Source organism: Nerophis ophidion, linkage group LG26 (assembly GCF_033978795.1).
Source record: "Nerophis ophidion isolate RoL-2023_Sa linkage group LG26, RoL_Noph_v1.0, whole genome shotgun sequence".
NCBI lineage: Eukaryota > Metazoa > Chordata > Actinopteri > Syngnathiformes > Syngnathidae > Nerophis > Nerophis ophidion.
This window is the reverse complement of record NC_084636.1, coordinates 25,803,428-25,817,791: the sequence shown is the minus strand read 5'-3', so window position 1 is coordinate 25,817,791 and position 14,364 is coordinate 25,803,428.

Genomic DNA, 14,364 nt, shown 5'->3' with positions numbered 1-14,364 from the left:
TTATTTTCGGGTCTCCCCATGTCTAGCATTAAAAGATTACAGTTGGTACAAAATGCGGCTGCTGGACTTTTGACAAGAACAAGAAAGTTTCATCATATTACGCCTGTACTGGCTCACCCGCACTGGCTTCCTGTGCACTTAAGATGCGACTTTAAGGTTTTACTACTTACGTATAAAATACTACACGGTCTAGCTCCATCCTATCTTGCTGATTGTATTGTACCATATGTCCCATCGAGAATTCTGCGTTCAAAGAATTCCGGCTTATTAGTAGTTCCCAGAGCCCCCCAAAAAGGTCCCGTCCAAGGTTTGTCATTGTATCCCATTGGGTTGAGTTTTTTCTTGCCCTAATGTGGGATCTGAGCCGAGGATGTTGTTGAGGCTTGTGCAGCCCTTTGAGACACTCATGATTTAGGGATATATACATAAACTTTGATTGATTGATTGAATCCATGTTACGGTCGCACATGCACAAGCAAGTGCACAACATACGAGTGTTGCAGGTACGCACGGTCAGGGTAGGCAGGTGAGTAGGACCTCAATTGCTTTAATTAAAAATATATATGTACCGTATTTTTCCGACCAAAGGCGCCTGCAGATGAGCAGATCTATTCAGCTCTTTTTTCATACAAAAGGCGCCCTGGATTATAGGGCGGAATAAAGGGGTCCAAGTATAATTTTTTTTCTAAATGTAAAACACTTCTTTGTAGTCTACATAACATGTAATGGTGGTTCATTGGTCAAAATGTTGCATAGGTTATGTTTTACAGACCATTTTCAAGTATTTTTCTGAGGATCTCTTCAGGATGCGCCGTTTTGTGGGCGGTCTTATTTACGTGGCTCACCTTCGACAACATCTTCTCCCCGTCATCTTTTTTCTAGCGGTGTAGCGTGCAAGGACGGGGGTGGAAGAAGTGTCAAAACATGGCGTTGACTTTTTTAATGACATTCAGACTGTGGTAATCTGAATTTTCCTTGCTCATTTCTGTCTTTATCTGCACACCATATTCACCCTCTCTCTCGTCCACAGTATGGAGCGCAGCTGGCGCAGGGCAGCAGCACACACCTGAGGTTGATTAGGGTTAGCCTATTTAACCTGGCTGCTGACGGACTGTGAGCGCCGGAACTTTGTCAACTGCTACTAAAAAGGCATGCGTCATTTTGTCTGACCAGCAAACTCTCTAGTTCGTCTCGTGCATTTTCTCAGGTTTGCCTGTAGTGTCTAGCGCTTTTTTTTTGTATCTAGTTTTTCTGTTTAACTTCTTTCATTAAGTATTTTTTCCTAGCCTCGTCTAGCGTTTTTATTTTGTACTTTGTTCCTCTGTTTTACGTTTACTCATTCCGTATTATTCCTAGCCTTGTGTAACCCTTTTTGATTAGTTTTGGTTATTAATCATTGTAGTTTTTTCATGGTGTGTTTTTTGTGATTTCACCATCGCCTTTGTTTTGGCTACGTCCTCCTTCCGCCAAAATAAAAGGAAGAACATTTCTCCACTAACTAAAACGTCTCTGCATCCTTGGGATCCACCTCACCAGTTCATAACACAGACTTTACTTAAAAAAATAACAGAGCAGCATCTCCTCAGCCGTGGCTCTGTGAAAAAAACATCTGAACCCTCTAATAACTAAAGTTCCTTGGTGAATTATGTAAACCCATTAAACGTTTTAACGCTTTAATAGCTAGGCTACTGACAAATATAGGAAATAAATTTACGCTACTTTGTATTAGTAATGGCAACAGCGAAATATGAATGCCACATAAGAAGGTAAAGAAAAAGAAGCAGCTTATGACTACGGTGTCGTCACAGACTTCAATTGCGGACCTGCGCAAATTTTCAGGACTTAAACAGATCCCAAATACACATCAGAAGGTAATAAAAGTTTATTTTCGATAATATTACGAAATGAAACGCCAGGTAATGTCTACTAATAGGTGCCATTTTGCGGTCCCTATACACCAGGGGTGTCCAACCTTTTTCCACTGAGGGCCTCACACTGAAAAATCAACGCATGCAGGGGCCATTTTGATATTGTTTTTAATTAAAAAAAAACAATACAATATATATGTGTAAAAATATACATTTAGGCCCCCACTCAGGCTTGGTCCCAGGGACCCCACAAGATTTTGGTCAAAAATGTGTCATTTTGTATTATTGTTATTCAAGGTTTAAATCTCTAGATCAACATTAGGTCTATCTGTCAATATAACGTTTTTAGAGATTTAAGTTGTATGCCCTTTCTGTCAAAGAAAACCCTGTTATTTATGGAAAAAAACACAAAATATGCAATAGTTTCCCCCAATAAAATTTTTAAGTGGAATATTTGAGATTATAGAATAATTGGAGCCTTAAAAATGTCAACACATAACACCATTGATTTCAATCTATTATAATTTTTTTTAGCAATGACACAAAAAACAAAAATCGCACTAAAATTATTGGGGATCCAAAAGGGTCCTACTCATTAAAAATAAAAAAACTTTTTTCCCCCCACTGTTTATTTTAAACAATTGTTTTTAGATCAACTTCAGATCCATCCGTCAATTATAACTTTTATTGTTGTTTATGTATTTTGTTTGTTCTTATTAGGCCCGTTCTTTAGAAAAAAAAACTGCTTTTTTTCTTATATGGCAAACACAAAATATGCTACATTTTCCCCCAAAAATATCTCAAAGTGGAATATTTAATCTGACATTTATTTTGATTAATTATTATTTTTTTAAAGAAAATAACAGCCTGCATGGCAGCTTTGTGTTATTAGAGTAAACATTGTAACATTATCTGTTTGCTCTTTTATACCACTTTTTCAGTTTTTTATTTTTTTAATCGTATTTTTAGAATGTGCTTAGGGCCGTTAAAAACTTACCCGCGGGCCGCAAATGGCACCCGGGCCGCACCTTGGACACCCCTGCTATACCCGCACCATGATAATACTTGTATGTTTAATGCACCAACAATCAACCAAGCGGTGCGGCTTTATAGCTTACCGAAGTCGTACTAAAAACAGTTTGACAGATTTTTGAGTAGCGTGTGTAATGTTCTTTATTCTCAATGGAACTTTTGAAGATCTGGTGTTGTTTACTGGCCTCATATTGCAGTCTACACATATCTCTTATGTATGACTGCCATCTACTGGTCACACTTATTATACCATGTACCAAATCAAAGTGCTTCGAGGTCAGTAAGCACAACTACACTGCAAAAACTGAAATATAAGTAAGATTAAATATCTCAAATAAGGGTGATATTTGCTTGTTTTCTGACTGATAAGATAAATCTTCTCACTAAGCAGATTTAAAGTTAGTGTTTCACTTGTTTTAAGGGTTTTGGTCCTAAATGATCTCAGTAAGATATTACAGCTAGTTGCTGAGATTTTATGACCTATATTGAGTAAAACATGCTTGAAACTAGAATATCAACTAATGCAAAGCTGTGTCATCAACACTCACAAGTATAAAACTACTTTTTAAAGTAATAATTTCTTACTTAAAGCAGAAAAACAAAAATCATGATGCCGAGCGCATATCATTATGTCAAGATAATGGCACTAGAATTTACTTAAAGAATATTTTTCTCAACATATTGAGCAAAAACGTCTCAATTTTACATGATCAAAATAAAGTTCAATTCCTTTTAAAACCAGGCCTGCCAGGTAAAACTGGAGACCGGAGAGACTGACCGGGTGACTGGAAGCTATAGGGGTAGTAAGGCTGGGCGATATGGACGAAAAAGTATATCTCCATATATTTTTACTTAAACTCGATATTCGATAAATATATCGATATATTTTCCGGTGAAAGTATACATATAAAGTTATTTATTTTTGAGCAAGTTTCACTGAAATTGAAGTGAATGACAACTGTACTGTAAACAGTCAATGGTACTTATATTAACCCACTTAGTCAAGATGGGTATTAACAGCACAAAAATTAAGTAGCACAGAATTACCAAAAATAAATAGAATATTATTATTTCTACGTAAAATAAATAACATAGTTGTGCAAATAACACATTTTTGGCAGCATTTCTCGTGGAAAATTGGCCTGGCTTGGCAACTCGAGAACAGTTTTGATTTGGGTTTACATGGTAAACTACACAAATTAATGTTTTATCCAGACGCATACGTTTGTCCAAGTAGACACATTGTTGGTTTCCTGGACGTCGTCTACATTGCTAAAGATGAGGATACTTCTGCCATCTTCAAGTATTTTTTTTAAATATATAAATCGCTCATCTCTTCTACGACACGTCGTCCTTTGGGATGTCTGTTGTGATTTTCCTTCCTGGTTCGATAACCCGCCCCATCTTGCCTCCGATTGGTCTAATCTCAACCAATCGTGACTCATTATTAAGGGACACCATCTCACCCTGGACATAAACTTTTTGAACTGCTGTCTTCGGGCTGGAGATACATGACAATAAAATGCCGGACTAACAGACTTCAGAACACTTTTTACCCGAGAGCAATCGTGTCGCTGAACACAAGACAATAATGACTGTGCATGTGAGCTGTGTGCTTGGTATTTTTATGTATTTCATGTATTTTTATCTATTTATTGGTGATGGGTTGATGAAGCGTCATGTAGCGTTTCGACACATTGCAAAACTGTATTGATACTGTGTCACTAAATACTGACATCTGCTGGACGTTAAAAATCCCTACAGGCAACCTATGACCGACTCAACTGACACTGATTTTATGACCTAGTATATACAATAATATAAACCAAGTCATTGTATTTCATTTAGGATTATTTCATATCTTCATTTAAATAAAAATATATTTGTATCTTTTTTAGATACAGTCAATAAATAATGTGAACATGTATCAAAACATGGAAATCTAAGAGAACGTGTTGTGAATGAGGATACTTGTGGACTTTTTAATTAATTTTTTTTTTTTTTACATGGGTTCTGAATACACACTGTTGATTTATTGATTGATTGATTGAAACTTTTATTAGTAGATTGCACAGTACAGTACATATTCCGTACAATTGACCACTAAATGGTAACACCCGAATAAGTTTTTCAACTTGTTTAAATCGGGGTCCTCGTTAATCAATTCATGGTAAAAAGGTATTGGATTCGAGGTGGATTGGAACAAGTGCCCTAAGGAACTCAGCATGAACAACAGCGGTCCTTCACTCTACCAACTAAACTATCGAAGAGTTTTGTGGTTACCGTTTTTTAATGTAACCAATAGGTTGGTTGTGTGGGTGGGACAATGCTGGAGACTTTGAGAGAACAGGATGAACAACTATGTCCTTCACTCTACCAACTGAGCTATCGAAGAGATTGCTTGTTATCGTTTTTTAATGTAACCAATAGGATGGTTGTGTAGGTGGGACAATGCTGGAAAGAAACACAAATACCTTTTTTTCCGATATATGATCAAAATAATCCCACACGGCGGAAATGATCTCAGACGACGATAAATGACAAGTGACCAACGACAGAAGTGCGGCGATTCTGTTGGCAGCAGCATCTCGTTGACAGATGCGCTTCCTTATAAACACAGTTTGGCGCACACCTTACCGAAACAGCTCATGATCGGTCACGTGACTTTCGAAAAGTGGTACGCGCACCGATACAGGGTTTTGCTCTTCGAGCTCGACGCATGGGCCGATGCATCGGTGTTGCCAGATCCCATCACTACTATTTATCTATGTTCTTATGTGTTATGAATTTACAATAAATTTGTTTTTTGCTTACAATTTTGTTGTACAATGTACAATGTCAAAGATATATTCTACTCTATTCTATTCTATTATAGTAAACAGTCCAGAGGTGGGACCAAGTCATTGTTTTGCAAGTCACAAGTAAGTCTCAAGTCTTTGCCCTCAAGTCTCGAGTCAAGACAGGCAAGTCCGAGTCAAGTCCAAAGTCAAGACTGGAAAGTCTCAAGTCAAGTCCCAAGTCCTGCATTTTGAGTTTCGAGTCATTTTAAGTCCTTTTAACCTCAGACTTATATATTTACACAGATTGTGTATGCTTTTAAAACGCTGTATGCATTTATTAAAACAAGTGCATTTGAAACTGCAGGAAAAAAATAGTGCTGACATTGCACTTCATAATAGCACTATTAACCCGTCATTTTAAACATTTAACTCATTCCTTTACAGAATAAACACATTTTTAAAAAACAAGTGCAACTGTACTTATTTGCACAAAGGTGTTAACATTGTATTTCCTTGGCATTTTGCATTGTAACTAGTTCAACAGCAGTTTCTATCCTGTTCTTACCTTATCTCATTGATCTCATCTCATATTCTATGTGTGTTTATGTGTGCGTACACATGAAAAACATAACAAATACATGAACATAACAATGAACAGAGTCGTACTTTTTAGATGTCAGGGCCCGATGCAATATGTACACATATTCTTAATATAGTATACATTTTAACCAACCTTTATTTGACTATGTCTGTCTTTTTGTAGGTGGCTAAAATACGCAGTGCTGCTGACCGCCGTCTAACGTTGCGTTACTGTGTGTTATGCATTCACCAACGTAACGTTATGTGTAGGTACGTCATGCAACCCCGCTTAAAAAAAAAAAATCACCTGACAAAAAGTATGAATAAAGTAGTGAACTGCAGTGGACGCAACAGATTGTCGTGTTTGCAATGATGTTATAACCATAGACATCTTATAAGTAGACACAGCATTGGCTGCTATTACACGAGCAATTTGGCCGCCATCTTGAAGAGGTCACAAGGTGCCGGCGAGCAGCTTAAACTGACAGGTAGAAAACAAAGATGTTGGGCTGGTGTTCAGCGTTTCCCTGCTCAAATGAGAGGACTGTTCAAAATAGGAATCTGGGGATTACTTTTCATAAGTAAGATTTAACATCAACGTACTATTGGTTGTATTTTGTGAAAATAATATCACCACAGAGTTGAGAAGGAGCAAAGATCTTCAATATTTGTATGTGAAAATCACAAAGAAATCTTCTGCGGGAGGATGACGCCCCTACAGGTATTTGGTTAACAAACTTTCAGCCCCACCTAAAACAAAATTCACTAGCCACCACTGATTATGATGCATTCATCATTTTAGGCAAAACATAAGACAATACACTCTTAACAGTCTAATTGTAACCAGGAATAAGTCTTCAAGTAACAATATTCAAATACTAACTTTGTTGGGTAAGACAGACTTTGGTTTTATTCTGAATCCAGTGAAACAGATCGGTGGTTTTAGTTCATATAAAGACTTTCAGGTGTTTATACTGTATATGTTTAAGTATTTGTGGCAGACTCTTTTGTCCAAAGCAACATACATAAAACAATCACTGTAAACATTATTATTTAAGGGAAGAATGTAATAGAAAATATCAATACAAAGTGTCAAGACAGAATAAACTCTCTGTTGCTGCAAAAACGGAGATACAGTCTATAGGTCCCTAAGATATATAGATATCTAATGTATTTATACATTTTTTATGTAGGATATACATATGTATATATAACCTAATCATATTGTTTCTTTAATTTAAAAATAGCTGACCGTTTTTTTCCCCCTTCTCTGGGATTATTATTCCCAGTTTTGATCTCGGACGTCTGGTCACTTATAGTGTGTAAGAATATTATATTACTGTTAAGCAAACTATGAACACGCCAAAACATGTGTCCGTTATCATAGCTACACGTATGACAAAAAGCGGGTGAAAATGAGTGGTATTCAGTGAGGTAAAATGAATGAAATGCGCTGACAGTTCATTGCTCCTGTCAAATGAATTGCACTGAGTGCAGGGGATCACCACTCCAAGATGGCGGCCCCGCGTCTCGTCTGCGCCAGTAGGCAGTAGCGCTCGATGCTGCGTCTACTTAGAAGATGTTTATAGTTAAAACGTTAGCAGTGAGTTTACAGCCTCACTGAATTAACTACACAACAAATAAAAGTTACGTTACTCAGCCAATAAACGTTAGCTTCCATTTAAAACTTACCCTTCACTGTGCATCTTGAAATGTCAAACGAAGTAGGAAGTTGTTGCGTCTCCGTCTGTAATCTTCGAACCGCATGCTTTGCATACTGGAATTCGTTTTTTGTTGACCAAATCTTAGTTTTAATCCCCGAACGAAAATATTTTTGGCATAATTTTTCCTCACTTGTGGGTTGTTTGAGAGATCTTCTTCGTTGGTTTTCCTGCAATTTGATTGGCTGAATGCTGTGTGACGAAAATAACGTGGATGTAATTTGATTGGCTGTTGTACTGACAGGTAGCGCGCACACGCTGACAGACACGCGTACACAAGGGAAGATACGGAGCGCTCCTGAATAACTTTTTAATCCTTGGGTTTTGGGGAAAGTAGCAAGTCTTGTCAAGTCAAAAGGCTCAAGTCCAAGTCAAGTCACAAGTAATTGATGTTACAGTCTAAGTCGAGTTGCAAGTCTTTTTACATTTTGTCAAGTCAAGTCTAAAGTCATCAAATTCATGACTCGAGTCTGACTCGAGTCCAAGTCATGTGACTCGAGTCCACACCCCTGGTAAACACCCAACCAATCATGGGTGTTTCTTATACGTGCAATCACGTCTTAAGCGACGTTTGGTCATCCATTCATCCATCAATTTTTCTACCGCTTGTCCCTTTTGGTGTCGAGGGGGGTGCTGGATGAGCTCATCTCATTCAGGCGGAAGGCGGTGTACACCCTGGATAAGTCGCCACCTCATCGCAGGGCCAACACAGATAGACAGACAACATTCACACTCACATTCACACACTGAGTGAATGTGACCCCTGAGTTACAGTACATTAAACATGTTTCTTATAGCTATTTTGTCCTTAAATAATATTTTGAACGTATGAGACAACTTTTCTTTTATTAGTAAGTAAGCAAACAAAGGCTCCTAATTTAGTCTGCTGACGTATGCAGTAAAAAATGTTGTCATTTTCCTTTCTATTATTTTGCTGATAGGGGGCGAGGCCACGGCCCGTTCTGGGCATGCCAGGCCATGCCGGCATCTGGGACCAATTTCAAGTTCATTAGATAGATAGATAGATAGATAGATAGTACTTTATTGATTCCTTCAGGAGAGTTCCTTCAGGAAAATTAAAATTCCAGCAGCAGTGTACAGAGTTGAGATCACTTTAAAAAAAAATAAAATAAAAAAAAAGTAAATAATGGGGGTTTAAAAGGAAACAAAATTGAGAAATATTACAAAAAGAATAAAAACAATGGGAATAACAATATAACAGTAAAATAAGAATATAACAAGACAAAGTAGGCAGTAGTGACCATGTTATGAAAACGTATTGCACTGTTAATGTTTTGCATCCCCTGTCATCCTAATACCCCCCGTCCCCCGTCCCAGAGAGGAGTTGTACAGTCTAATGGCGTGTGGGACAAAGGAGTTCTTGAGTCTATTAGTCCTGCACTTGGGATGAAGCAGTCTAGCACTGAACAGGCTCCTCTGGCTACTGATAACGCTATGCAGAGGGTGACTGGCATCATCCAGGATGCTCACCAGTTTGTCCACAGTCCTCTTCTCTGCCACCGTCACCAGTGAGTCCAGTTTCATTCCGATTGTAGAACCGGCCCGCCTGATCAGTTTCTCAAGTCTGGAGCTGTCCTTCTTAGATGTACTGCCCCCCCAGCACACTACCATGTAGAACAGAACACTGGCAACCACAGACTGGTAGTACATCCACAGGAGTTTTCTACAAATGTTGAAGGAGTGCAGTCTCCTGAGGAAGTACAGCCTGCTCTGTCCTTTCTTGTACTGGTGGTCCGTGTTAACAGTCCAGTCCAGCTTATTGTCCACCCAAACCCCGAGGTACTTGAATGAGTCCACGGTCTGTACCTCAACTCCCTCGATCACAATAGGTTGTGACCGTGGACTCGACCTCCCAAAGTCAATGACCAGCTCCTTGGTCAAGACGTTCGTGTGGCACCAGACAACAAAGTCCCTCACCAGGTTCCGAAACTCCTCCTCTCTGCCGTCCTGCACTTGGGATGAAGCAGTCTAGCACTGAACAGGCTCCTCTGGCTACTGATAACACTATGCAGAGGGTGACTGGCATCATCCAGGATGCTCACTAGTTTGTCCACAGTCCTCTTCTCTGCCACCGTCACCAGTGAGTCCAGTTTCATTCCGATTGTAGAACCGGCCCGCCTGATCAGTTTCTCAAGTCTGGAGCTGTCCTTCTTAGATGTACTGCCCCCCCAGCACACTACCATGTAGAACAGAACACTGGCAACCACAGACTGGTAGTACATCCACAGGATGGCTGTGTCATCCGCGTACTTCTGGATGTGACACAGCTCTGAGTTGTAGCAGAAGTCAGCGGTGTACAGGGTGAAGAGAAGAGGGGCCAGCACCGTTCCCTGCGGTGCTCCGGTGCTGCTGATCACAGTGTCAGACGTGATGTCCTTCAGTCTGACGTACTGTGGCCTGTCGGTGAGGTAGTTCGAAATCCAGGCAACCAGGCCGGGGTCCACTTGCATTTTGTAGAGCGGTGTAACGAAGAAATGTGCAGACTTTATTATATCGTAATTTTTGTTGGTGTCTGAAGTTTTCTGGATTTGAACATGCGTCTATTTTTAGTGGGACAGGGGTTTGCTACCCGCAGCTCTTTAATGCCTTCGCCGAGGCTCCCTTTGGCTTTGAAACCAAATGTCAACAAATAATGTTTAATTGATTTATTATATTTCATTCTATTTAGTTAGTTTATTTTAATTTAACAGTTGTTATTTGGGAGGGTTCTCGGATCTTGTCATAAAAAAATAAAACACATTTGAATATATGTATAAAACTAAGTATCTGGGGCACATCATTACTGATCTATTGGGTGATGATGATGACCTATACAGACAGCAGCGTATGCTGTATGCCCAAGCCAACATGCTGAGAAAGAAATGTTATTATTGTACAAATGATGTAAAGATCAACTTATTCAGAGCCTATTGCACTCCTTTGTATACTGCCCCCCTGTGGGTAAAGTATAAACAAAAAAAGCTTTCAGAAGCTGCAGGTTGCTTATACTGATTGTATGAGACTTCTTGTGGGAATACCAAGAAGCGCCAGTGCAAGTCAGATGTTTGTTAATGTTGGGGTGCCCACGCACCTTATGTATAAGTTTGTGTAGGGCATCTGAGTCTGAAAATGACATAATCACTCTGTTAACGAACCCTGGCTGCAGTTCTGTTAGATACTCATCTGGACTCTGGAACCATTGGCACACATGTTTGTATGTTAGAAACTGACATTTGGGCTTTACGTTTCTTTTTATTGTTTTGTTTTTTTAATGTTTTAGTGTTTTGTTTTTAATGTTTTGTATTGTGTTTTTTTATTTTTAATGGATCTTAAGGTCTGCAATAAAGATTGATGATATCATGTCAGACCCGCTCGACATCCATTGCTTTCGGTCCTCTCCCTAGAGAGGGGGGGGGGGGGGGGGGTGTGTGCCCACATTTGAGGTCCTCTCCAAGGTTTCTCATGGTCATCATTGTCACTGGCGTCCCACTGGATGTGAATTATCCCTGCCCACTGGGTGTGAGTTTGCCTTGCCCTTTTGTGGGTTCTTCCGAGAATGTTGTAGTCGTAGTGGTTTGTACAGTCTTTTGAGACATTTGTGATTTAGGGCTATATAAATAAACATTGATTGACATTGATTGATGATTATGATGATGATGATGATGATGATGCTGATGATGATGATGATGATATTGTCGATGGAAATGTAGGTCACAGTCCTTATGCGACATCTCTTGCTGCCATGCAATTGTATTGTTTTTAGCAGTCAACCCCTAGCAATGGACGGATCAACAAAGACATTTTTTTTTATTTATTTACATTTTTATTAAATTGCTGTTTTTATTGATGATTAGGTAGTTGTTTTTATTTTTTTGGTCAAACGACAATGCCTCAGTTGTGTGCCTTCAGAACATTGGAATGAGTAGACTTTTTTTTTGTATTCATAATAAGGGAAGGAAGAGTGCATTTTGTTTCTAATGTTCAAAACAATTTAATGATTTTATTTGTTGTACCCAGAAATAAATCAAATAGGTGTTTGATTACATAAGTCCTATAGCACACGTGTAACGAAACTATAAGTGGTGTTATCGTCATTTTAGGAATCTAACAGAGTTTGTGGCACTAGGTGAGTTTTATTTAATAATAATAATAATAATAGATTTTATTAGTAAAAAAAAAAAAGCACTTTACGTTGAGCAAACAACCTCAAAGTGTCACAGTGTAAAAAAAAGTAATAATAATAATAGTAAAAAGATAATAAAAATAAATAAAATAAAAAACTAGAAACAACCCAATAGCTGAAGCCAGCATGCATGTCTATAAAAAGGCTTTTTTTAAAAGATTGGTTTTCAAGGCTTTTTTTTTAAAGCATCCACAGTCTGTGGTGCCCTCAGGTGGTCAGGAGAGCGTTCCACAGACTGGGAGCCCGGTCTCCCATTGTTCGTAGCTTTTAATTGATTGATTGAAACTTTTATTAGTAGATTGCACAGTTTAGTACATATTCCGTACAATTGACCACTAAATGGTAACACACCAATAAGTTTTTCAACTCGTTTAAGTCGGGGTCCACATTGGAGGTTGGAGGAGGTTAGCCTGTTTGGAGCGGAGGTGTCGTGTGGAGGATTTCGGGGTGAACAGTTCCTTGAGGTAGAGGGGGGCATTTCCGTGGAGGCACTGGTGAGTTAGTAGGGAGATTTTGAATTCAATCCTGAGTGGAACAGGAAGCCAGTGAAGGGATTTGAGAGTTGGTGTGATGTGGTCATGTTTCCGCACTCTCATCAGGATCCTCGCAGCACTATTTTGTATGTACTGCATTTGGGGGGAAATGGGCTAAAATGGCTCTTTGTATGCTGAAGGTTGCCGACCCCTGTAGTACATGGGTGTCAAACTCTGGCCTGCGGGCCAAATTTGGCCCGCCGTGTAATTTAATTTGGCCCTTGAGGCAATATCAAAAGTAACATTAGAGGTGGCCCGCCGCTGTAACACCGCATTCACCGCTAACACTGTTACTTGCCAACCCTCCCGATTTTCCCGGAAGACTCCCAAAGTACAGTGCCCCTCCCAAATTTCATCCCGGACAACAATATTGGGTGTGGGCCTAAAAGGCATTGCCTTTGGCGTTCTCTACAACCTGTCGCCACGTCCACTTTTCCTCCATACAAAGAGTGTGCCGTCCCTGTCAAATAATATATGCGGCTTATACGCTCACTCAAGTGAATGCAATGCATACTTGGTCAACAGCCATACAGGTCACACTGAGGGTGGCCGTATAAACAACTTTAACACTGTTACAAATATGCGCCACACTATGAACCCACACCAAACAAGAATGACAAACACATTTCGGGAGAACATCCGCACCGTAACACAACAGAACAAATACCCAGAACCCCTTGCGGCACTAACTCTTCCAAACTCACTAAACCTTGTTCACCTCAACCCCGCTGCCGAAAAGAGGCATTCAATTTTTATTTAAATTTTGATATGCCATTGATATTTTTTGATTATTATTATTATTTGAAACTCGATTGTGCATGTCACTATAAAGTTATATAAGCCTGGCTTGTTCAATATTCAATGCAAAACTTGTTTGGGTCCCTATTAAAAGGTTAATTTGTTCAACCTCGGCCCGCGGCTTTGTTCGGTTTTAAAATTTGGCCCACTCTGTATTTGAGTTTGACACCCCTGCTGTAGTAGCTAACAATGCAACTGGGGGCCTCATCTAACAAGAGTTGTGCGGTATTGGGATTTTAGTAAATCAGGCCCTAAATCCACTTCTTCTCATTTCTAATTTTTTTCCTCAACGCTATTAAAAGAAACCTTCTAATTGTAAATTACAACCACTGGAGTTAGTCCCCTCCTCTTCCGCTCTGAAGTCAAGACGGTGGTCATACTCACTTCTGAATGCTCGCTGTGTTTCGTCGTAGTCAAAATGCTGAGAGAACGTGTGTGATTTGGAATACAAACCCATGAGTGCATCATTAATTGTCATTTTTCCAATGTAGCCCTCGCATGACCCCCCTTGCCCCCCACTCTCCGCTCCACCATCGACCACCCTGACTCCCTACGGGGCTTCCGCCTGACATTTGCTTGGGATGTTTATGAGCATTGCAGGGCACGCTCAGCTTAACTCGAGCGGCCGCCCTCTCTCCTAATCGGCTGTCCTGGCCTGCGCGGCTAACAAGCAAAGTAGAGCAGTGGTCAGCAAAAAAAAATAAAAAAATTGGCTCGGTGGTTTGCGTTACGTATCTGAGGCGGCATGAACTCGAGTGAATAGCGTCCTAATCTGCACATAAATATAGCTGCCTGCGATCATTTGCAGCAGTGCATTGTGTTGCTAAGCTTGCAGGGGCCAGTGAGGAGATCTTGATCGGAGCCTTTCCT